General features: G+C 44.5%; 1 protein-coding gene across 5 annotated transcripts in view; it reads right to left on the bottom strand.

The window, feature by feature from the left end:
* Positions 1-27,273, bottom strand: part of LOC133506541 (receptor tyrosine-protein kinase erbB-4-like) — a 182,902-nt gene that overhangs the window by 108,788 nt on the left and 46,841 nt on the right. The window lies entirely within an intron of this gene.

Below are 27,273 nucleotides of genomic sequence, written 5' to 3'. Positions count from 1 at the left end.
GCTGTAGCGTTATTACCCTCCTCAGCCTGGAGAGAATGCCTGCTGTGGCAATGGTGTGTGAGGGCAGTTTGACAGCAGCGGAGATGGAGCAAGTAATCATGATGCCTGTGTTGTAATGAACACAAAAAATGGTGCACATTGATTAGTTTTCGAGAAGGAAAAGTGAAAAACGATGATTTGATGCACATATGTGATAACGTAGAAACTGCAGGTTCCTCCATCTGCCACGTAAACCTGGATGAACTAGTTGGGAGTGAAATGTGCCATGCAGGAGAACTGATGGACATGGGAGAATATCGCACTAATGACATGGTTACAGTCACTTTGTCATACTCCCATCTAATGAAGCTCATGCGCCACAAACACACACCTTTGATGAGGGTCGGCATCAAGAAGGAACATGCTGTACGAGCACATCTCCGCACTGCTCTCTAAAGGCACCCTGTCAAGATCAAACATGTGAAACGGGGTGCAAGAAGTTCAAGAGGACGTCAGCTTTTGGTGAAGTGATGGAATGTCAAGTGGGCCGTGGCACTCGGGTCCATCTATAAGCTTCTGGGCTTGCCTTGTCATCATGAAGTCTCTTTGTGGGAGAGCCTGCCTCACTAAGCAACGCTTCCACAGCTGTAGCTTCCTGTCTGTTGCACCGTAGTCATGTGAAAACGAGCGGACGGGAAATAGTTTAGCAGCGGAGACCAGGAGACCACAAACAGTCGCCGGGGAAAAGAGGACAAAACTATGTATTATTTATAGCTTTGTGGTGTACCGGAAACTGTCAGCACACAAATGACACATTTAATGGAATGTTCAAAGCCTGCATCATTTTTGTACAACAACTCTGTGACAAAAATGTGCAACAGATCATTACCTAGTTTGTCTGCTCTGTCGACATGAAAGTACGTCTACATTCAAGTCATGGTGGAACTGTGTCCCACACAACTGCCTCACATTAAGAGGTTCTGGGTTTGATGTTATCTTCTCATTGTGCCTGTGTTGATTTCTTTTGGGATTCTGGCTTCCGCCTACATTTAGAAAATTTGCTTTAGCTATTTTAAGTCCAGGGGGAAGCCTTGGGTGTACCCAGCCTCTCACAGATGAAACTAGACAATCACTAACAAATTTCAGGCAACAGCTGACTTGAGTGCACATATCAACTCACTGGTACAAAATAAATAAATGAATTGATTACATTATATAAAAATGCAAGCCCAAGCACTTCTCATTAAGAAACAACATTTTGAAGTGCCATGTACATTTCTTATTAAATCAGGAACAACATGGTGTTGTTTAATTATTGCTTTGTACAATACTTAAGTAAGCTGAGCTTGCTCTAAAAGTAGCTAACAAATAAAGGTGGTTTGGATTGGGTTCTGCAGTTGTCAAGGAAAGGCAAATTCTCCTGCCATCTATATAGATTTCTCAGTCAGCAGAGGTAAATAGACTTTGGATATTTGAGAGGCTGCCGGCAATGAGAGCACAGAACATCATCTTTCTACATTCAGTTCGGCAGCAGAAACGGGCGCCACACTACGCTTTTACTCTGTGTCACTCTACGTGGAATTGAGATCAGCCTTAACATCCGTGCTGCGCCATCCACTTGCGATTTGACACCAGAACAGTTACAGATGATCGACAACTCCTGAAATTTGCATGCTGTGCAACACACCTGACTTGTTTCACAGAAGTGAGCCCAATAAGTAGGCAGTCATAGGGACGGGGGGGGGGTTTACAGTAACTGCCTTGGAATTGGCACTCGCCATTCATGTCCATGTTGTTTGAGAAAAAAGAAAAGAGCAAAATACCCATAACTTAGTTTGTCTTTAGTTTCTTCTAGTTAGAAGCTACCATATTCATTTAAGGGAGCATTATGTTTCAAAGCTTCTCAAATGCCTGACACGTTTTCTGAGATGAAGACGACCCTGAAAGCCAGCCTAGTTGTAGATAATAAAAACACCGACAGTGTCATAATCCCAAAATGAATGGGGGTGTTTGTCTATTTTCAAGTAGGAGTTTTGATGAAATGGCCCCATAAAGCATGAGGAACAGGGCCTCCAAAGCGTCTGCGTGAGCACAATTGCGCTGTGTGGCTAAATTAATTTCCTCAAGTCTAGGCCGCCGGCTCGTGTTGACGGCAAAACAAAAGAAGCCGCTGGTGCGTGGCGGCGCAGCTCTGACTTACAGCCCTTAATATTGCACGCAGAAATCGATAGCAGATCTGTCATCCAACACATGTATGAGAATTTAGACTTTATTGATCTGACGGGATGCTGCTAAAATACAGATAGCGATAGAAGCCGAGCTGGCCTCTCAGGACCGTAAATCAATAGTGTGAGAGTCCTTCGGCGGACACAAGAACTGAATGAAATTACATTTTATCTCATAACAGCCGCATTTGATTTGCATATGCGTACACATTTCACGGCAGCTTATGAGATCCTTCATTTTGTCTGCACTTTATCAGAAAATTACGCACTTGACTCCAAAAGCACCCATGTAGGTTCTTACACTTTGTACTTAAATTCAACAACAACAAATGCTGTTATTCTTACAGTACTGTGTCACCCAAGTAAATCTATTTAAGTACCCTGCAATGCAATTCTGTCTGCTCGATCTTGTGGTTCAGTGTCCATTTGCCACCAATGCAAGTGACCTATAACACTGAAATGTGCAAATATTATACATCATATTGATATTTTTGCACCCGTGTCCAAATCTGACTTACTTGACTGGCAATACTAAGTTTTGAAACCTTGGCGACATAAAATGAATAGAATTGGATTTAATTTGAATTTTCAACTGTCTATTTCTATATGAATAAAATTATTAGAATATATATATTTTTTATACTGCCGTCTTTTGCACTAGTGACTCAAACCAAGTAAATAACCTTTTCATAGCACATCAGTGATTAAACACAAAATAATGATGCGAACATACAGCATTTAAATATCCCATCTTAAATTAACAAACCAAAACCTAAAAGAAAATAGCAGAAAGTCCACTTAGCGGAGTAACAAATTAAATGGTCAATAAGTCAATTTCTCTCAGTGTAACATTTAAGAAGTAAAACTTGAGTGCTTCACTCCAGTTCTTGGAAATACTGTAGTTTGACACTTAGACACAAATAAAAATAAAACCTCATTACATGGTATTGTGGAATAGGCTCATATTGAAATGAAGAACAGTCACAAGAGACCCAAAAATTACAGACATTATATGTCGCTGTTGCACTGTTGTTGTCACGGACGAGACTCGGGGGTGGACCCAAATGCACGACTCAGATGAGAGGTAAGCAGTGCGGAATAAGCCTTTATTCGTTCCAATGTCGGTTACCAGGGAGTCAGTCCAAACAAGCAGCAAGATCAGTAACGGCAGGCTTACGGGGTAGGTCGGGAGACAGGCGTTGGTCGGTACACGGAAGGTAGACGTCAGGAGTACGGTAGTGCGGGAACGAGGCATGAGAGGCAACGATCTAGCAGAGTCTCTGTCGTCCCCCAGGTCCTATATGTACTGGGTCTAATCGGAGGTCATGAGGCGCAGGTGTGACCCTTCCGATTAGACGGCCACGCCCAGCCCTGGCTGGAATCCAGGATCATGACAGTACCCCCCCTCAACGGCCGGCTCTGGACGGCCCAGGCGCATCAGGGTGAGCCGCGTGAAAGTCCCTGATGAGGGAGCGGTCCACGACGAAGCGGGAGGGGATCCAAGAGCGCTCCTCCGGGCCATATCCCTCCCAGTCCACCAGGTACTGGACCCCCCTCCCTCTGCGGCGGGAAGACAGCAACCGGCGCACGGTGTACACCAACCCACCGTCGACCATGCGGGGGGGCGGGGGGGACTTGAGCGGAGGAGCCAGCGACGACGTGCGATTCGGGCGAAGTCTGCTGACGTGGAACGTAGGGTGCACCCTCATCGACCTGGGCAGTTTCAACGAGACGGCGACCGGGTTAATAACCTTGGAAACAGGGAACGGGCCAACGAACCTGGGAGCAAGTTTGCAGGATTCCGTCCGCAGCGGGAGATCTTTGGTGGAGAGCCACACTCGCTGTCCCACTCTGAGCTCTGGTGCGGCCCTCCTCTTGCGGTCTGCTGCGGCCTTGTAGGCGCTGCTCATGCGCAGCAGTGTCCTCCGAGCTGCTTCCCAGGTCCGTTTGCAGCGTCGCACCACGGCCAGGGCCGACGGAACTGTGGATTCTGTGACCAGTGGAGGAAACAGGGACGGAGGATACCCATGCACGACATGGAGTGGAGCCATACCTGTTGAAGCGGAGGGTAGGGAATTGTGGGCATACTCCACCCACTTGATGTGCTGGCTCCACGTGCTCTGGTCCCTGGATACCAGACATCGAAGACCGGTCTCTAATTCCTGGTTAATCCTCTCAGTCTGGCCATTAGACTCTGGGTGATGACCCGATGTCCGACTTGCTGAAGCGCCGATGAGGTTGCAGAACTCCTTCCAGAAACGGGCGCTGAATTGCGGACCCCTGTCCGAAACGATGTCCTGGGGTAGACCGTGGTAACGGACGACCTCGTCTAATACCAACTGGGCTGTCTGCTTGGCCGACGGGATCTTCGGGAGCGGCACGAAGTGGACCATCTTGGAGAAACGGTCCACTATGGACAGCACCACTGTGTTCCCTTGTGAAGGCGGCAGGCCGGTAACGAAGTCCATCGCGATGTGTGACCACGGACGAAAGGGGATGGACAGGGGTTGCAACTCACCAACGGGCCGTAGGCGGGAAGTTTTATTGGCAGCACACACCGGGCAGGCGTTGACGAACTCCCTTACATCCTTGCTGAGGTTAGGCCACCAGAACCTTTGTTCGACCACTGACCGTGTCTTCGCCATACCCGGGTGGCAGACCGTCTTGTTGGTATGGGCCCAGTTGATGACGTCTCCCCGCAGAGATGGGATGACGAAAAGACGGCCCGACGGACAATCCGCGGGTGGCGGTGTCTCTTCCAGGGCCTCCTTCACCCGCGACTCGATCGACCAGGTGAACCCGGACACGAAGCACCCCGCTGGCAGGATAGTAGCGGCGTCTGAATCAGTGCGCCCTCCCTCGTGGATCCGCGAGAGTGCATCCGGCTTGCCGTTTTTGGAGCCTGGGCGGTAAAACACCTTAAAGTGGAAGCGGGTGAAAAATAGAGCCCACCTGGCCTGACGGGCGTTCAACCTCTTCGCGGACTTCAGGTATTCAAGGTTCTTATGGTCCGTGAAGACAACGAACGGTACTTGCGAGCCCTCCAGCCAGTGCCGCCACTCCTCCAACGCACTCTTGACCGCCAGCAGTTCCTTATCTCCCACGTCGTAGTTCCTCTCTGCCGGGGTCAACTTTCTAGACAGGAACGCGCACGGGTGAATCCTTCCATCCCTGGGACTCCTCTGCGACAAGACTGCTCCGATTCCTGAGTTCGATGCATCCACCTCCACCACAAACTGGTTATCGGGATCCGGAATAATGAGAACGGGCGCAGTAGTGAAACTTGCCTTGAGCCTGCCGAAGGCCTCCTGGCAGGTCCCGGACCAGTCGAAGGTGGTATTTGGCGAAGTGAGCGAATGCAGAGGACCGGCCACGGAACTGAAGTTCCTTATGAATTTCCTATAGAAATTGGCAAATCCCAAGAACCTCTGCACATCCCTCCTGTTGGTGGGGGTAGGCCACCGCAGCACCGCGTCGACCTTCCCGGGATCCATACGTATCTCTCCCTCAGCCAGGACGAAGCCCAGGAAGGACACGGATGCCTGATGGAACTCACACTTATCCATATTCACGTATAATTGGTGCTGCTGCAGACGCCGGAGCACCTCTCGGATTGTTGAATGTGAGAGGCTAGGTCTGCTGAAAAGATGAGAATGTCATCCAGGTAAACAAAGACAGATCTGTTCAGGAACTCCCGGAGCACGTCGTTAATGAAGTTCTGAAAGACGGCCGGAGCGTTTGTCAGTCCAAAGGGCATCACAAGATACTCATAGTGCCCTGTGGGGGTGTTGAACGCCGTCTTCCACTCATCCCCTTCCCGAATCCGCACCAGATGGTAAGCGCTGCGCAAGTCGAGCTTGGTGAAGATCCGGGCTCCCTGGAGGAGTTCGAATGCTGTAGAGATAAGCGGCAAAGGGTACCTGTTCTTGACTGTGATGTCGTTCAGTCCTCGGTAGTCGATGCAGGGTCGCAGCGTGGAGTCCTTCTTCTTGACAAAAAAAAACCCCGCACCGGCTGGTGAAGATGAGGGGCGAATGAGTCCGGCTGCCAGCGAGTCCTCGATGTAGTCCCTCATGGCTTGATGCTCTGGTCCTGTTAAAGAGAACAGTTTCCCTCTGGGAGGAGAGGTGCCTGGCAGGAGTTCAATCGCGCAGTCGTATGACCGATGTGGCGGTAGAGACTTTGCCTTAGATTCAGAGAAGACCTCCCGTAGGTCATGATAGCAGGAGGGCACTGCGGTCAGGTCCAGGGCGGTACCAGGTTCTGTTAGCCTAACCGGCGCGACTTGAATACCCCTGTCTCTCCGGACAGCGAAACAACGACTGAGACAGTCCTCACCCCAAGTCTTAATCTGACCCGTGGTCCAATCGATGTGCGGATTATGTTGTTTGAGCCACGGACTGCCCAAGATGATGTCGCTACTACGCGCGTCGAAGACATGAAAGCTAATTCGCTCCGAGTGAGCGTCCGGAAAGCTCATACGTAGCGTCTGAGTACGATGTGTAACCCGACAAAGGAACTTGCCGTTGGCGGCATAGGCGTGACGAAACCGTTGCGTGGGAAAGGTTGCCGCCCCCAGCTCCTCGACCACGCGGTGATTTATCAGGTTTGCTTCCGACCCAGAATCTATGAAAGCCGTCACAGAGCATGAACGGGAGTCCGTTCCCAAGGTGAGGTGAAGAAGGGACCTCCCTGACCCCGTCGCGGTGTACCGCACACTCACCGGAGTAGCGATCCTGATGTCAGAATGCCCTGGTCGAGTCGGGCAACGGGCGATCAAGTGTCCCAAACGCCCACAGTAAAAACAGCGTCCCTCTCGTCGCCGACGTAAGCGCTCCTCCGCTGAGCTGCCAAGCCCCTCCACTTGCATGGCTTCCGGTGAAGCTGACAACATGGGTGGCCGGGAAGCGGAAACAACCGGACTGCGACTCTCCCTCTCCTCCTCCCTCAGGCCCTCCATCTGTCTCTGCACAGTGAGGCGCTGGTCCACCTTGAGGGCCAATGCGATGAGGGAGTTGAGCGAAGGCGGAAGATCCATGGCCACGAGGTGACCACGGATCTGTGGGGACAGTCCCTCGTAAAACGCGTCATGGAGGGCTTCCTCATTCCAGCGGCTCTCGGCAGCCCGAATCCGGAACTCAATGGCGTAATCGGACACGCGGCGACCCCCCTGGCGAATTGTCATGAGTGACGACGCCGCCTGGCGTTCCGGAGCCGCATACTGGAACACCTGGGTGAGCGCGCAGACGAAGCTCGCCCATGAGCGGCAGGTCTCCGAGTTACGGCTCCACTCGGCGGTGGCCCATGCCTCCGCCCTCCCTGTCATGTGGGAAATGACGAAGGCGATCCGGGAGTGGTCCGTGGGAAACGCGGAAGCTTGCAGCTCAAAGTGGAGATCGCACTGCGCCAGGAAGGGCTTGACGTTACCGGAGTCGCCTGAGAACCGCTCTGGTCGAGAGAGCGGAGTGATGGTGGCACGGGAAGGCACAGGAGCGGCCGCGCTAGCTTGGGAGGCTAGCCACGGTTGCAGCCGGGTGCAGAGCTCCTGGATCTGGTGAGTCATACCCTGAAGAGCAGCCTCTTGCTCACCCAGGCGTTTGCCCTGCACTTGCAGCGCACGGCGAATGGCTTCAGAGTCGGCTGGGTCCATGTTCTTGGCTAGATCGTTCTGTCACGGACGAGACTCGGGGGTGGACCCAAATGCACGACTCAGATGAGAGGTAAGCAGTGCGGAATAAGCCTTTATTCGTTCCAATGTCGGTTACCAGGGAGTCAGTCCAAACAAGCAGCAAGATCAGTAACGGCAGGCTTACGGGGTAGGTCGGGAGACAGGCGTTGGTCGGTACACGGAAGGTAGACGTCAGGAGTACGGTAGTGCGGGAACGAGGCATGAGAGGCAACGATCTAGCAGAGTCTCTGTCGTCCCCCAGGTCCTATATGTACTGGGTCTAATCGGAGGTCATGAGGCGCAGGTGTGACCCTTCCGATTAGACGGCCACGCCCAGCCCTGGCTGGAATCCAGGATCATGACAGTTGTCACTTTTCAAATGAAAAAACTTCCTGTCCCGAGACACTTGTGACGCATTTATTGCTATCCACTTCTCACAGCAGTTACAACTCTTGTCGTAAAGTCATGTGGGTCCTCTGACTGTGTCATTGAGAAGCAACATCACATGGTAATATCTTTATTTTGGCCCTCTTTGTAGCTCCTCTTTTCTTTTGTCAACATGAAATATAATCTCTCATTTTTTTTGTTGCTATACGGACAAACAGGTGCTGTACTGATCTTAAAAAAAAATTGCAGCCTTAATAGAGCTCATGCATGTGACGTCACTATTTTCACGGGGCCATATTGCCGGACAAAAGGAGCTGCTCAACAGTGTGGTGGACATTGAAGCGGAGCAGAATATACACAATGCCCGAGACTTGTTGTGCTGTTGGTTGTTACAACAGACGAGACAGATATTCAAAGCGGTCATTCTATAGAATACCAGCTGAAAAAAAACAGAAAAGCTCAATGGATTTCAGCAATTAAAGTGATGGATGGTGCCCTACCAAATACACACGACTGTGTAGCAATCACTTCATTTCAGGTAGGAATTATTCTTCTCAATCTCAAATTCCCATGCGTTTAAAAAAAAAAAAAAAAAAAAAAAAAACAGACAGGGAGTCATCTCCAACATACACGGAAGCGTGTTGTGGCCACACATTTAACGTCTGTCATGGAGAGGTTTACCGAAGTTTAACGTGTGACCGCAAAACGCATTGTGTATGGAGGAGCCGACTCGCTGTCGTTTTTTTTTCCCCAATCATAGGTAATGAATGCGAGTTTGTGTAAAATGAGGGGTAATTTATTTAAATATTGGTATTTCTATTGAAAAAAATCTGAGTGGCTCCATCACTATGTGGGATTTATTCTTTATTGAAAACAAATCCAGCAACGAAGTAATTGTATACGTCCAGACTTTTTTCCGCTTTCAAACCTAAATCTCGAAGACTTACTCACCAGATACATGTGTCGATCCAGTTGTCCAAGACAAGCGGAAGCGGGTTAACAGTCCACTTCATCAGCGAAAACATCGACTTCGGCTTTAAATATGGGTCCTCTATACGAAGTGTCTCTCCTTTTTCCATGTACTTTGTTTATTATGACTTTCTAAATGTTCAAAGGTTTCGGACAAAACTCTGGGCGTCATGCTACAAGGCATATTATTGCTTCGTCTCAATGGATTTAGCATTGAACAATGCTTTGCTTAACTGACAATTTGGCCAGTCACGTGACTTCGTTGACGTAGGTGCACAAGCTCTATAAACGATGTGCATTTTTGTGTGTGTAATCGTATTTTTCACTGCAGCGCACAAACTCAAACGGTCACAATCTTTCGCGTGTGTGTGCGTGTGTGTTTGTGTGTGTCTGTGTGAATATTCAAAGTTTAAAAAAACAAAAATCTATCTTCTATATCTTTTTCACCCGATAATGATCAGTTGAAATGAGGTGATCGGCCGATTTCTGATTACTTGATCGGATCAATGCTCAACCCGAGCCAAACCCTTACCTTGGTTCAAGTGTTGTCTTTTTGATCAAAGGTAAATGGTGTTCTGTCAGAATGCCCAGGACCTTAGTTCGAATATCTCGAGTTCCCTAAACAATTGTCATGAAAATGGAACCTCCCCTCATTATCGCTTAAGATTTGATATTCACTAGTATTCTTCCAGTTTTTAGTCATGCTATCGACAGTTTACGACATAATCTATTATTAAATCGGTAAGGTGTGATTTTTTTTTTTTTTTTTGAGACGTGCCAGTTGAAAACTTTGTTGCCCTAAAAAGTTCACTTTTTGTCTGTCTTTCACCCTCCTTGAGTGTATCACTGCGGCACGATTAACGAGCCCCCTGCCGCCATTCATTTAGAGACCTGATCTTGTCATAAAGCATGTGGTAGGCTGGTATTGGGCCACGGTAGCGGGCCGGCGCCAATTTATGAGCGCCGTCTGTGTAGACAGAATCACAGCTCTGTGATTTAAGCCTGTTCAGAGCTTCTTTGTTCCTTTTTTTGAGGAGGTGGAGGAAGAGAGAGCGGTGGCGATGCTTCCTGACCTTCACGTCAGAAACCGGCAGCGCACGCTACCATCTCGAGTCCGCTGCGATGTCCTGGCTACGCAGGGCGGACCCTGCTTGTGTCATTTCACCAAACTGCGGCAGGGCGCTGGCTGTGCCATTTAAAGGGTTCAGAGGAACACACGGGCGGCAAAATTGTAGTTAATTTGAATTCAGCAGAGGGCAGATTAACTTTCAAAGCCCAGCGCAGAGATGTCAAAAGGCCAGGAGTCTTTAATTTTATGTTTGGCTGGTCTGACCTGTTGAAGAAGGCGTGAAAACCATACACCCTGTACACCTTGAATAAAAACAAGCTCAACTGAGCTTGAAAGGTCGTTGGTGACCTTGAGATAACGGTTTAAATGAAATCTCATTCCTTTCATTAGCATGTTGAGCATAGTAATGAAGCTTGGATGTGACCAAGTGCGTTACTAAAATAAAAACACAAAAAATAGGTAGATAATTAATAGCAATAATGATAATAGATGTAATGTACGTGGTAGCAGAAAAATACATTTTACCCTTATTCAAACTGGAGAATCTGCAGTGCATTAAAGTTGAATAAAATCCAATATTTTTGTCCCCTCAGATTTTTTAAGACAGTTCACATATCTTGGCTCTTTCGTGGTATACAAGCCGCTTAATGGTTTGGCCTTAGTGCGCGTTTCCGTGCTACGCAGTGATAGGGTTAGGTTTTTCAACATGCCTAAATCACCAACTGACGATACCATAAGTTTTGCCCATAACTGTATATGATGAACATGTATTTCTCAGTTATACAACTGTATCAATGTTGTACTGCGTAAGTTTTTTGTTATTTTAATATTGCAGTTCTTGAGTGGTGAAACATGACAAATAATGGGCAGTAAGAATTCATAGGATTTTGAGGATAAACTTTTTTTTCCTCATCTTTATGATCAGGAAAATTTGCAGGCTTCTCCTGCCAGCACATAATAATCTCAGTTTCAGTTTTTGTGCTCACACTTTACTTTTTTCATGTCAATGTGAACAGTAAAATTCAAATTCTTGTTTGTGTGTCTTTGTTTTTAATCTGACCCAAGCATCTTCTGTACAGTGTGTGGATGTAAATTCTACACTTATATATCTGATGTGCCTGCAGGTTGGATGCTCACATTGTGCTCATCCAACCTGTACGAGAACAAAAGATGACAAACGTCACAGTTATTCGACAAGACAGAACAGCAATGCCTGATGAAGGAGCAGATAAGAGTCAGTGGTGAAAAAAAAAAAGACTTGAAACTAACAAATACAGTGGTGCCTTGGTTCTTGAACACAATCCGTTCCAGAAGGCTGGTTGAAAACCAAGGCACGTTTTCCCATTACAATGGATGGAAAATGAAATAATGCATTCCAAGCCTAAAAAAAGAGTTTTTTTTAAAGTGATTTTTTAGCTTTTCCTGAAAATAAACTGCATAGTAGAAATACATGTATAGTTTAAATACTTTATATAATTAAATAATTTAAGAAACATATTTAATTTTTGCTTAAAACGTATGTTTTAGCCTTGTAGAGTAAGATAGGCTGGGAGAGCTTTGTCGTATCTGTAGCGATTCGCCGCCCAGCCTTGTAAACCATTTTTTTAATAAAAAAAGTGCAGAACAACTTTAAACAAGCAATGGGGAGGGGAGGGGAGAACAAATTGTTTTTTATCTGCACAGAAAGTATGTAACGTGTAAAAAAAAAAAACAACTTGCAACTAGAGGTAGGGTTATTGGAAGAAAAATAAAAGCAATGCAAAACAACACTTTCAAATCTCTTTGGTGGTGGTGACTCGCCCCTTTTTCATAAATAACGAATCTAATATTTGTTTCTGCCATCTTTGAAGCACTTTTCTGAAATTGCTCATAACAACATCATTAAAATGTTGCAGTGCTCTGCAACATTCAGCTTTATTCAGGTGATGAAGTTCTACAAAATTATGGATGTCGTTCCATTTAGCGCAGATAGCTTTAATATCGGCACTTGAGACATCCTTCCTGCCTTCAGCCTCATCAGACAACATCTCCTCCCTTCCTCGCCAACACTATCCCCAGCTAACTGCTTGTCGTTTACGAAAATAAGAAGCAACTTTTCGACTTCCTCCGTGATCTGTAGCCTTTGTTTGGTCAACACGGTTGCTCCTTTACATCACTTGCTTTGAGGGCATCCTTGTGTTTCAGAATGGTGCTGATCGTTGTTTTTACTATGCCATACTTCTTCGATAGCTCAGAAACACGCACACCAGATTCGTGCTCGGCTATCAAATCCTTCTTGAAGTCGACAGTTTTACACAGAACTTTTCTTTTTTTTCGGCACCAGCAGTTCCACTTGCCTTCTTTGGACCCATGATCGGGGATTGATGTTGCTCAATTTGAAGAAAAAAAGTAACTTCAGTACTGGGAAACGTCCGCGAGCTGAGGGGTGTGTGAGTCAACTGGTTGCGCCGTGCATTATGTCTTTTCTGTTTTTTTTCCGAGGGTGAGTTCGAAAGCACAATAACAAATCGTCGTGCGTCAGCTGGTCAGGGTGTTCGAAAACCGATTTATACGAAAACCAAGACATTCGTAAACCGAGGTACCACTGCATAAGAAAATGGTTGCTGTGGTTGCACCAAATCCTTGAAATTGCCAAGAATGTGTCGGGATGAAGATTTACTTTTAAGTCTATAAACTCTTTATTTATTCAGATTTTAGTGACCCTGTGTGACCTTCACAGGCACATTCTGTTCAAATAAAAGTCATTTTTGTAAAGTGAGCAGCTATGTGTAAAGTTCAGCTTTAAGAAAAAAATCTGAATGGGATATTGTACTCTGTAAAGTGAAAAGAACCATATTTAGCAATCCATCCATCCATCCATCCATGCATTCTCTATACAGTTGAATTTCCTGCAGCCTATCCCAGTTGACTTGTGGTTAGAGGAAGTCTACACCCTGCGCCAATCTATGGTCTATCACAATCGATGTGAATAGCCTGGGACTGGGAATTGAGCGCAGGTAAAATGCGTAAAAGGACATATGAAGAACAATGTGTCTGCCTCTACAAACAGCCTGTGTAACCCTACGTCCTGTTCAAACACTTTTGTATTACACTTGCAGCAATTGAGAGGGAGGTCACAGGAGTGGAAATCAATCTACTTCCCGGAAAACACAAAAAGTGGCTTCCACTTTTAGCCTCAGCAGGGAAACAACACAAATCTATTGCCGCTCCTCCTATCCCCTTTATTTTTTCTTGCGCTTTCTCTGAACCTTGCCATTACATTGTGCTTCCTCACCCTCTTGCGTGTCCCTTGTCTCAGAATACCCACAACTTTTATGCTCACTCCTGAGTGAAATTTGCCTCTGGGAATATCTTAACAGCTCAAAAGTCCATTTGAAAAATTTGTAGGGCCAGATTTGTATATAATGATGGCATGGAAATGGACACAAAAATAAGATGCAATTTTTCAATACAAGCAACAGGCGCAACAGCTGTGTTCAGCAAGCAAACCGTTTATACCGGGGCAGAGTAAGTATATCAACACACAGGCTGTATGAGCCGCTTTGTGTACTGCCCATGTTATTTATAATGACGTTACACAAACTGTCAACATTTGGTCCTTTATTCGTGTGCAGAAAAAGCTCCTGCTTCAGGTCCTTCTCTAATTGGCTATCATTTTCTAATTGGCTATCACTCCATTTCACGTCACAATCACACCATCTGATTACTGGCTGAATTGTGTTAACTAAACACACACACCAGGATTGTATTTTATTGTTTTTTTTTTTAATTGAAAAGGTTAAACAATTTCAGTTGTCAGCCTGAAGATTTTCTGAGCATGTGGGGGGGGGGGGGGGGGAGATAAAATGATGAGCAAACACCAGACACCGGGATAATCAGTTAGGATAACCTTTAAAGACATCTGATTATCCAACCTTTGGAGACATTTATTGGAAGGGGATAATCAGACTCAAAATCGTCCTGACCATATCTTTGTGCAAAAGGGACTTAACCCAGCAACTGATTAATTAGTTAATCAATTAAGTGTATGTCTTTGTAAACCACGTGGGAACCACTGAGCTCAATGACATCAACTGATGCAATGGAGGTACTCACTGATCTAAAAAAGGTCAGTATTGCAGCATTGTGGCTCAAGAGACTCAAATTGAGGACTGACAATCTGACCTAAATGGTGACATCAATAATGACTTACAGACCCATGCAGATTGAATGGTGTGGCAGGTAAGGACGTTTTCCACACAGTCAACAGTTAATTAAACAACACAAAAGGCAATCAAACTTGAAGCAGAAATGTACAGAAAAACAGACGTGGCAATAATAAAGTGAGCCAAATTGTTCACTGAATGCGAAAGCCCTACAAGATTCCATTTGCCCTGGAAAAATAGTGATTTCACAGCCCAATAACCAGACTGAATTGTCAGTTTCGCTGCTTTGATTAATGCGGCCTGACAAATTATTGCTCATCCAAACAATTTTATAGCTTTTATGAGAGTGGTGTTTTTTTTAACTCATCTTTTATTATCTTAGTCACTTAAGAGAAGGACTGCAAATCACACCAAAAGAAAAGAAAAAAAACTGCATTGATTTTAAAAAGAACAACAATGAAAGAGGACGAAAAAGATTAGATCGAAATGCGACTTCTTTATGTTTTGGTCTTTTCCTCACACACAACGCACAGAAAGTCATCGAAGCCCTGAGATCATTCGGGCTTGTTTTGAAGCCAGCTTCAAACACCATTACTGGAGCCTTTGAAAAGTTACATGAGGAAGGAAGTTCTTTGGAGATTGTCGGAGCGTGAGGACGCTACCGCCTTTTCAGGGCACAGACGGAAACAGTTGAGCAAGACAGAGTTGTTATGCTCAGGGATGTGGAGAGGCTGTTTGGTTAAGGAAAATTCCATCATCGGAGGCTGAACTGGAGGCCGAGCTCCTCTTTGCCAAATCAAGGCTGCCGGGTCAAACCGACTGCCCTGTTGACACGATCTGGGATTGGTGGAGAGATCCATCCATTTTCTGAGCCGCTTATCCTCATGAGGGTCGTGGGAGTGCTGGTGTCAATCCCAGCTGTCATCGGGCAGGAGGCCAGGTACACCCTGAACGGGTTGCCAGACAATTGCAGGGAACATGGAGTCTTACAAAAAACAATATTCAATGTTGATTTAACACTGCGAGGAGACAATAATGTCACAATTTTACTTTAGTTGTATTGTAGACCTCCAATACGTACACTATGCTGAGGGCAATTTGCAATAATTTGGTGACCTCATTTTACTACATTAGTTTCAATTTTGACATGTTATCGTAGTGAAAGAAGTGGTTATAATGCATGCCCGGTTTCTGTTACACAAAAATACTGGAGTACATGTTCATGTTCTACAAAGAGAAGTGAACGTTCTCCAAAAAAAAAAGAGCTAAAGAAGAGAGAAGAAGAAAGTAAAGTGATAAAAAGAAAGATTGGTGGTGAAAGGGAGAGGAAAGCAGAAGAGGATGAAAGCATAAAGGGGAGGCAGGTTGCCCTACCAAGTGTGTAAAGACCCCCCATATCGTCGTGGTAGGTTCTGCGACCTTGAGAGGACAAGACGGCGGGAGGAAGATGATGATGGGTAACAGTGTCATTGTAAGTACATGTGCACGCAGGCACTTGCACTCACACATTGAGCAGTCCTCTTTGTGCAAATGAGTTTTGCGAAATAATTAATGAAGTTGAAACGATGGGAGACAAGCAAAAGGTAAACTAAGATTTGTGCTCGAATCACACACACAACACACACACACACACACACACACACACACACACATGCACACAGGCTGGGATCAGAAGTTGTCACACTGCTTTATCTCTCTGGACGCTTCACCCACTTTCAGCGCATTGTTTACACAAACTCAAAGGGGGTGTTGCTGTGCAAGGCAATGTTCTATGCTTGTATTAGCTTGTACAATATAGTTAGCTGCATACAGTCTTGATTCTTTACATGTTCCCTTGTGAATCAATCTCCCTCGTGTGGAATGTGTCGGTATCATTCATTTTAGCATCATGTCAAAAGAAAGCCAGGCTAGAATTCAAAACCTCTGGAATATTGACTCTTTCCATGTAGACATTCTTTCTTCTCGTAGAAATTTCCATGTACCTGTAGAAAACATGTCACACTCCAAAGTTCTTAAGTTGACCACTCTTCCAGGGAGTTATTTGCAAACATGAGCTGCTCACGGCTACACACATGCCGATGCTCCCCAGGCTGAAGGTGGTCACATTAGCTTTTCATTATAATAAGTAATGGGAGTGGTTCCCCGCCCTTAAAATGCCATTAGCTCCAACCCCCACCCCCATCCTTTCTCCCCTCTTTGCCCTTCCAGATTCTGATGCTGAGCGCAGTGATTAGCTTTATGGGGCGAAGGCTTCAAGTGGACAGGAAAAGGCTACAAATGATATTACCCTGAGCCTGAATAAGCACACGACGGCTGACATTATCCTCACAGTGTCAGGGTCGACACAGATCGCCCCTGCAACTGGAGCCCACCCGCCGCATTACATGCAAATCTTTCCATCTCGACCCTCGGAGAAGAACCTTACTGGGTGTGCCACCTCAGTTCACTTTTCCCCAGCTCTTGTGCATCTCTTGCAAAGTGTTTCGAGCATCATGTAAGCACCCGGACACTAATCTGTTCGCCTTCCCTGGTAATTACGCCGGCTAATGAGAGAAGCATGAATGTTGAGACGGAAGTACAGATAGTGGAGGGCAGAGGGGAAGACACGGGACAGATGGTTGATGAAAACTTTCCATCTCGGGATCCATGTCTCTGTTGAGTCTGTATGAGGAAGAGGGTGTGTGTGTGTGTGTGGTGTGTGTGTGTGTGTGAAGGCCAGATGCTTACATCTAACAGCCCATCTGTGAGAGGAGGCCTGCCGGGCCACTAATCAGGCAATCCATCACCTCCTTACCTGCCATTGGTTATTGTGAGACATTCTCGTGTGCACGCAAACGGGCATAACCACAATGAGTATTTACACGCACACCCCCAGAACATGTGCGCACATGGAACTTATTAGCTGCAAAATAAGGGGAGGATTCTTCAAAGCTGACAGTAAATAAAGTAAATGACATGCTGAGGTGAAGTGGTTATAACATGTTGTAGATTTTGGCGTTCAGGCAATGTTTTAAGTCTAAAAATCACTCAGCTCAATCATTACTAATCCACAATTTTAAACAGTTTCGTGGTGTCCTAATATTAAGGGATGAAGAATTACACTCACTGGGTTACAAACATTTTTTTGGTGTGTGGGGCAGTCAATCTTTTCTCAACTCATTGAGACTGATTTTGTGTTGCTCAATCCATTAATGACATCCATTTCTCTATTTCAGGTTGGGTTTAAGTGTCAAATTGTTAGTTACTGTAACTTGGGTAGTCGACCTGATAAAAGTAAGTACTTTTAAATTGAAGGTTACATCATCATTGTTCAAAATATAAGGGATGCACCTTTCTTTTTAACCTCTGGAGCTAAACTACATGCACACGTAAACAAAAAAAGTAGCCAGAGATCAAAAGGTTGAACTGTTTGTAAAGTTGCTATTTGTATTCAGCACGTTAAAATTGCCCTAAATCAGCCAAACAATCTTTGACAAGTTTGTTGTTGACCAGTGTTATACATGATTTTACTTGTACATATTCCTGCCCGGTGTGAGGATATGTGGCTGAGACAATGGATGGACGGACGGATGGATGGATGGATATTTCTTAACATGGTGGGAATGGTCCATTTTAAGGGTGGAAAAAGTCAACCCGCACCTCACCCCATATATCACTGGGCCAATTGCGAGCCCGACTTTTTTTTGACAAGTGGGTTGGATCTTTACAACCGCTTGTTCCTCCTAGCAGAAGCAGAGCTTAGAGTGTAGAAAAAAAAAAACAATGGGTCACAGCCTTGAAACAATTATTACAAGTAAACCTGCAAACCTAAATGGTTTCAGTCACAGCAAAAGAAACAACTGCACGAAAATGAACTAAGCTAACTGTTTCAATACTTTTGGAAAAGAGTGTGCCAAGATTCTGGATTGTTCTTGCTCATCTGTCTTTATCATCAGTTCTGTGTGAACACATTACTGAGAATGGCTTGAGGTGATTCATTGTTGTAATCATTAAAAAAAGAAAAGAAAAGGGGGCCTGCATAATTTGGAGGTAGAAGCGCCACCGTGTCATTGTCACTGTCATTCTTTGCGTAATTGTCTGTGTCCTCATCGGTGCGTTCCTTCTTTATGAGATGAAGGTTGCAATGAATGGGAAGGGAATGGAATGGGGTAGGGGAGGGTCTTAATGAGATCATCAGCCACATCACTGAAAACGCACACACAAACATGCTTATGTACGTACAAAGACACACTAGTGTGTTAGCCTGGGGCGACGACAACGTGAGCTGTCAAATCCCTGATAAAAGAGTGGAAGTGGTTTCAAATGAAATGCTTTGCAAACTAAAGACAGTGGTAGGCTTGCAAAACACACACACACACACACACACACACACACACACACACACACACATAAACACGAACCCAAACCATGTCACTCATAATGATAATGACGTGCACACTAGTTCATCATTGATTTGGTTTGTTTGTGTGTTTCTATTGATTTAATATGGTGGTGCCTTGTGATATAACTTTCAATAAATCGTCCGTGAGTCAAATCGAATCGAATCATAAATCCCCAATGAAATGAATGGAAATGCCGTTAATCTGTTCCAGCCTTTGGGAAGAAAAAAAACAACACCAAAATATATAGTGCTGTTTTAATTTCCTTATAATGATTTTAAATAATTTATAATATTACACTTTATAAAAAACATAACGATAAATATATAAAGTTGTCACACTTTCAATTCAATGCACATTGTGTTGCTCATTTTTATGTTGGCACCTTCACATTTTGGGGGCTGTACAAGAAAAACATATATATCATCAATGAAGACAGGAGAGTTTGCTCCAGAGCAGTAATATCAGTCCTTCTTTGCATATAAATGTATGACCACGTGTACCGTTACATATGTATACATATGTTTCCGTAGCATTTGTGTTCAAATATCACCGCCACATAGATGCTAACTAATCATTGCCTGTGGTGTGTTAGCATTAGCATCAAGCTTGCAGACTAAAGGCTGTGTGGTTGTTTAAACAAACCCGTAACTCTATTTTATGTTTGAAAGTTAAGTTGAACTTAGATGAGGGGGGGGGGTAGTTTGAAGGCTTTTTTTGATAAATATTTATGAATTCAATCCAACAAACTGCTCATTGTGAAGTGAATTGACTCACTGCCATGATAAAGTCTTCAAATGTCAACTTTGCATTGCATAAGTTAAAGGCTAAAAAGTCACCCGAGCCTTGAATTTCCCAAAACTCATAACTTGTGTCACTCATATCTCAAGGCACCAATGCATTCAACATTAACTACTCACGCTTAATGTCAACGGATCTAGTCTGGTGCCACTTTGACTGGCCAAAAGGTACAGCCAGCCTAAACACTGTGAAAAGTGGCCTCGACCCTCAAAGAACTCAATAACTATGAGTAATAGAGTGTAATATAGCGTATGTATATGTCAGCCGGTGTGTTTACATTTGTGTGCATGTGTGAGTGTGTCACTGGCATCAGTTGGAACCACAAGGAGACATTATAATTATTGCCATCTGTTTTACAGTGTGACAATTAGAACACTTGTCTGTGTAACAGAAGCCAAATTTGCAATATTCCGTCTGACACACACAAACACACGGAGACATGGACTCACACGCAAGGATGCAAAGAACTCCTACCCGTGCTGCAACTCTAAATTGACGGTACGCCTTTTCTACCCCTCTCTTGTTCACTGTGCTGATCCGTAAATCACAAAGATAAGCCGAGATCTATAACACACATGACTCGGAGGCCGCTTGTGTACTCACACAACCACGTACAGTACATACACATACACACGCACATGCACAAAATGGATTGGTTCCCAAAGGGTGTTGGGGTTGCCAGGGAGCAGAGGAGAGAAAAACGTACCTAAGGAATTAATCGTGATGCCTCACAATACTACACGCAGACTCACACACACGTACACGCGCACACAATTATTACATCATTGCGTCTGCAACGCTAGCAACAGGTCTCATATTAAAGTATTGTGCTGTTACAGCAACACTGGCAATGACTATTGTACAGATTAACTTTAAAATGTTCTTTTCAGCGGCACGGTGGATCAGCTGGTAAAGAGTTGGCCTCACAGTTCTGAGGACCCGGGTTCAATCCCGGCCCCGTCTGTGTGGAGTTTGCGTGTTCTCCCCGTGCCTACGTGGGTTTTCTCCGGGCACTCCGGTTTTCTCCCACATCCCAAAAACATGCAACATTAATTGGACACTCTAAATTACCCGTAGGTGTGATTGTGAATGGGACTGTTGTCTGTCTCCATGTGCCCTGCGATTGGCTGGCAACCAGTTCAGGGTGGACCCCGCCTCCTGCTCGTTGACAGCTGGGATAGGCTCCAGCACTGTCCGCGACCCTCGTGACAATAAGTGGTGAAGAAAATGGATGGATGGATGTCATTTTCGTTACAGGCCACACCACACGTATGCTACGTACACTATTTTTGTATGTGAAGTTAAATCCTAAACACTGCCAAGGCAGAAAGAGCACATGAACAAAAGTGAAAAGAAAAAGAGTAAAGAAAGTATTGCAGGTGGAAATCATGGGTGCCATGGATGAAATGAATGATGTCTAGCTACGGAGCGACCGGTCTGCTTTTGCCCAGTGAAGCAGCAGTGGGAGCAGCTTGCGAGACAGCAGGACGACTGTTGCCACCGCCTGCCAACAATGTACACCTGTCACTCAAAGCCCTGTTTGTCTGACTTTCCAGGCTGAGTAGACGTGTTGGCGTGATGCTCATATATTAAATCTGTAGTGTTTATTTTATAGCTGTCCGAGAAGTTGGGGAAGCTCTCAGGTCAGCTAAGTTATTTGTTTTCAAATGTTTCGAAAAATAAAAAAAGTCGGATTATTTGCTGCTAATTAAATAGCCAAAACTCAGAACCGCGTCAACCTGAAAAACCACCTGATATGTAGGATTGGAAAATGGTGATATATAGCAACGAAACTCAACATAATTAGCCCATCAGAAATCAGAGTTAGGCGTGCCAGGCTGTTATCTCATAAAGCAAGAGTGGAGTGTGTTTGTGTGTGTGTGTATTACACAGCAAGGGGTGCTATTCTCACAGCCTGTTCTGACCGCCTTACCATCTGCAGGCATGCCGGGTGCCCAACTGTTGGGCCTGCTGTGCCAGGCACTTTGACATGGTTGCGTGGTAACAGGTCTGAGAGCACAGCCATAAGATGCGCTTGCCAAATAGTTTCACAAGGAGAGAGGTTGGGTCTAGGTAGCAAGTTGACCTGCGTGTATATGATTCGCCATTGGAATGTTTACTGACGGGAGGAGGAGGTTTGCACTAGAGGTGGGCGACTCAAGTCACAAGACTTGGCTCAAGTCAGCGTTAACTCGTTAATTTACGGGCATAGGACTTGCTTGGCTAGGGTTAGGGTTACTAAACTTTGGAAAGACTTGATTTGAATTGGCATTCATGAGACCTGACAAACTTGAACTGCATGACTTGATAATTCATGACTGTTCATATTTGAAAATTTGTATACTAAGGATTGTTTTTTTGTGTAAAATGTGCAAAAATCTTGGCAACCCATCAGTTCAAAGTGTGCAAAGGCCACCTCATTAAGCAAGTATGATGGAGAATTGCTATTTAAGTGTTATATTTCAATAAAATCAGGGGTGGGGGGTGGCAGCATGCAAGGTTTGCCACAAAATAATAGGACGCACAACAACTTCCAGATGTAAAAACACATAAAAGACTGATACATGATGGCAAGTTTAACTCACAAAATAGCAGACAATACAAAGTTTGGCTTGGGACACGAAAACATTTGTGAATTTGTTAGTACATGTTAGTACAGCGAACTAAATACACAATCTGCCAATTTATGTTCTTCCTGCACAAGACTGAATGATTTTGGTTCCAATGTGTTGAACCCTAGTAATACCTTGACTCAATATGCTGGAAATTTCAGATCTGACATCTGATAATAATGGACTGACTGAACAATTTGTCCAAGTTTGTCTGAATTTCCACATTTTCAAAACTTTGACAACATTAACATCAGATAGTCACAAGTATAACGTTAAGAACTTATCAATTCACTTTTTGTCTTTTTTTTTCCATCTGCCTTGTAAATGGCAGGCTGAATCAAAGTACCAGTATGTGACATATCACCATGCAATCATTAAAAAAATATCTATGGATTAAAATGCCTCTGCAAATTCTGTCAAAAACCCTGCTAACAAAAAGTATATTCAATCAGATTAATAAGATCTCTAATGTCAAAGTTAAACCATCACTATTTAGCAGTTTTTATGGATTTCATACCTAAAAGATTGATAGTTGATGTATGGATAATAGTTTCTTTCTCATTTTGTGCAATGTATTTAAGACATTTTTTTCATAATTGAGAAAAAAAAGGTGGGGGGAGCAAACAACATACCCAGGCGGAAACCTTTACACTATTCTTGATCATCATCATGCAAACAATTTCCTGCTGTGTGAGCACATCACTAAGAAAGAGTCTCTCCATCATTGCCATACTTGGTTCTAATGCAATTATAATGGTAAAATATGAAAATTAAAATAGAAATACATTTCTCAATTTTTATCTCAAACCAAATATACACCTTGGCCTTAGCGACACCTGTAAACAAAGTAAATCATTACAACAAAAAATATTTTGTCACATGATTTTTAGACTGGGCCCACAAACATTCCATTATATCTTATATCTCTTTCCTCTCGAACTAGTTTTGTGAGTCCAAGTACATTCCGTATTATGAAATGTTTTTAGCAATTTCTTTTCAAAAGCCATTCTGATTTTCAATTACAACTGAATTAAATTTGAGGGTGTCAACAACGCTCTTGCCTTTTTAGCAGTAAACCAAGAGAAAGATAAATTTATATGCGAACGTAATGAAACTCATGAACTTGTAACGCATACATACATACATGCGCACACGTGCGCACACCCACACACACACACACACACTTACACTTTGCACACTGGCAGCTTCCTAAAATAAAATAAGATAGCGAAGCACTGGCTCAATCATCTGTGACTCCATTTCACTCGGAGGCGCCGCGAGAAAATTAATTGGACTAATTGAGTCACAGTGTTCATCAAACTGCTGTTCTCATTTTCCACATTCATTAGGGCCTCGCTTTGTGAGAGCATCCCCGAGGTGACACCGAGTGTCGCAGCTGACGAGCGTGGAGGGTCCGCGAGGCTGCTGATGAGGGCAAACGGTGAGACGTTCGCCGCCAAATGCTCTCCTGACATTTTTCCACATGCTCTGTTGCCGCATAATAATGTCATGCATAAATACATTAATGTGCTGTCTGCTTTCTCACCCAGGAATGCCTTGTAATGTTTTTGCACATAACCGCAGTGCACAAATGCGCACGTGTGGATGACACAGCAGCGGGCAACTGAATTACAAATCAAACAGTGAATAATGAGACTCAAGATAAACAAGGGCTTCCCTCGCTGGTGTTTGAAAATGTGTGACTCTCAAGGACTTTGCGTGTGTTTTTCGGATTGTAGGAGAGCGAAAAACAACTGCTGCACAAGGTAAACTGGATGCCTACGCAATAGCAGAAGGATGAGATGAGGACAGGGGTCAGATGGGGCACGCTGTTTTCGGATTTTACAGAAAGAACATTGTGTCATAACCGCATATGTTTGTTAGTGACTAACGGTCACTTTATAGGTGGACTTGTTCTGCAATTTTGCTCCTCCAGGGAAGAAGCGATGCAGGAGCAGCTTCAAGGTGCTTAACCCCAAATTTACTTCCAAGTAAAATATTTTTTTTCCCCCCAGTGGCACCATCAGTGACAGTTTTGCCATGAGCCACATTTGATCAATACACACATTCACATAAAGGGGACCATCTGTATCCTCAGTGCCTTGATTGTTGTATTACCATTGCTGTGAGTCCAAGATTTTAGGTTCACACATTTTTGTCTCGTTTATTTGACCTCTTAGTTAAGCATTCATTTCTGCTGGAATGCACGTTCTAAAATACTCAAGGCGAGGTCATGCATGGAGGTGTGATACGCTGTCCTTTCAATGTACACTCTGAGGTTTCAAAAGGTTTATTTCTTCAGGATTCCTTTTTTAGACAGCTCTAGGTGTAGCTTCAGTTTCCTGTCAGATGTTCACGAGTGGCTGCGGTACAACATCTAAGTCAACTTATTCACGAATTTCTGAATCACCGGATCCTCTTGAATCATCACTCGCAATGTCATTTTCTCTAGGAAGGTTATTTGGGTCATCGGGGTCTTCATCTGAGCTATTACCACATCCCTCAAACTTATTGTTGACCCCTGTGCCCCTTCCTGCGCGTCCTGAACATGATTGGATTTTGTTACTGATGCTACAAAAAGTAGCGTGCAATTTCAGAACATACATGGAACACATAGTTCATTTGATTAATTATTGATTGAGCTTTACATACAACTATCCATTTTCTTAGCCGCTTCTCCTCACAAGGGTCGTGGGAGTTCTGCAGCCTATCCCAGCTGTCAGCAGGCAGGAGGCAGGGTACACCCTGACTTGGTTGCCAGTCAATCGCAGAGCACATAGAGACAAACAGCCGCACTCACAATCACACCTATGAGCAATTTGGAGTGTCCAATTAATGTTGCATGTTTTTGGGATGTAGGAGGAAACCAGAATGCCTTAAGAAAACCCACGCAGGCACAGGGAGAGCATGCAAACTCCACGCAGGGAAGGCTGGGATTGAACCCGGGTCCTCAGAACTGTGAGGCCAACGCTTTCCAGCTGAGCCAGCGTGCCGCCTAGCTTTACATTGTTTGCATTTTAAAATTCTTTTATGTTGAGACAGAGCATATTATTCCCCACCAAAGATATCTTATTTATTTATCCACCCATCCACTTTCCATATCCTTCCTAGGGCCGCGTATTTTCTGCCGCCAATCTCAGCTAACTCTGGTCAAGAGGCACATCTATAGACAATTTAGTTTTAATTAACTCACCATGCATTTTTATGGGATGTGGGAGAAAGCTGGAGTACCAGGAGAAAACCCATTTAGGCATGGGGAGAACATACAAATTCCACACAGATTTATACCCGGGTCTTGAGAACTGTAAGGCAAATGTGCTGACCAGATGTCCACCGCTTATCCTCACTAGGGGCACTGGTGTGCTGGAGCCTATCCCATTTTACTCTGAGCGAGAGACAGATTATCCTCAACTGGTTGGGAGCCAATTGACATCCCAGGCCATATGTAAACAAACAACCATCTGCTCTCACATTCACACCTATGACCCTTTTAGAGTCTTCAATAAAACTGTCCAACATGTTTTTGGGGTGCGGGAGGAAAACGAAGTACAGTACTTGGAGAAAACCCAAGCAAGCAAGGCCAGATTTAAACCCGGGTCCTCGGAACTTTGAGGGAGACTTGTTAACCAGTTGTCCACTGTGCTGCGCTAGTTCATATTGATTTCTTAAAAAAAAAAAAAAAAAAAAAAAAAAAAAGGGCACATATTCTGGAATTCTCCACCTGATTGTATACTAACAGTGGGGTCTCGGAAGGATCTGTTTGAAAAAAAAAAAAAAAAAAAAAAAAAAAAAAAAAAAAAAAAAAGGAAATCTTTTATCTCCCTAATTCTGAAAATGTGCCTGTGAGCATGGTATTCTGAACTCATGTCCCACTGTTACATAACTGCCATGGTGAAGTTGTTGACATATTGGGGGTAGGGAGTATTGAGCACCAGATTTTCCGGTTCATGGCCCTTATACACAGATCAGCAGTGACGTGAAATTTCGCAGCTTGGTGATGAAATGTTGACTCCATGAGGGAAAATATGATCCATACTGTCTTTGTTGGGTCTGCGTGTGTGTTGCAGTTTTGAGTCTCTAATTGAGATTTTGGAGTCAGAGTGCAGCTATGGTGCAGTTTTTTTTTTTTTTTTTTTTTTTTTTTTTTTTAAATGGAGAATTTGAGGTCAGACAGGCATCAAAAGTTATATACAAACTTGAGCTTTATCATTGAGCCTTGAGTTATTTTTATAAAAGCATGCCATCGATAAGTTAGGACACATCGGAACTCTTTTGCATTGAAAAAAAAATCCATGTCTCCTTTAACTGGAACATGAAGCTTGTTATGAGGTTTATGAGGACAGGTTCGAAATAAGCATCCAAAACAACGTACATTCTTGAGAAGTAATGGAACTTTCACTGAATGATGGCGATGGAATACTTTTTCCATCAAGTGAGGATGTGAGAAAGTCTGCTACAAAATATTTACAAAACCTCTGACTCTTATCTAAATGGGTCTTTTGATAGTGCAACACAATGGCGGAGGAATGACCTTGCAAGGGATCGGGTCCAAACAAGAAAGGAGGCGATTATGTGGCATGTGAATGCCTCGGCTGTTGCAGTGTGGAGGAGTTGCTAGGAGGGAGGAAGGGGAGGATGATGATGATGAAGACAAAAAACGGAGATCATTACTCTGTAGCTTGCCTGTGAAGAAATAGAGGGTGTGATGGCAAGGAAAGGGGGGGGGGGCAACAAGGGAACAGCAACAAGGAGAGGTACCAAGATAGAAAGAGGGGAACGCAAGGAAGGCGAGGGGGAGATTGGCCAGGGAAGGATAGCAAGATAAAAAATGGCGTGTACAGTGAAGGTGAGAATGGCGAGGAAAGGCTGGAGAGGGCAGAAAAGCAATGGAAAAACGGGACAAACAGGTGCATGAATGAAGGGTGGATAGAAAAAAAAACCTGTGATGAAAGGATGGCGAAGATTCTCTAATGGAGTTTGGCAAGGAGGGGACAACAGGGAGAGGATGATGTAGCGATATCAGAAAAAGAAGCGATGTC

This window comes from Syngnathoides biaculeatus, chromosome 2 (assembly GCF_019802595.1).
Source record: "Syngnathoides biaculeatus isolate LvHL_M chromosome 2, ASM1980259v1, whole genome shotgun sequence".
Classification (NCBI taxonomy): Eukaryota; Metazoa; Chordata; class Actinopteri; order Syngnathiformes; family Syngnathidae; genus Syngnathoides; species Syngnathoides biaculeatus.
Note: the sequence above shows the minus strand (reverse complement) of the source record. Positions and strands in the feature narration are given on the sequence as shown.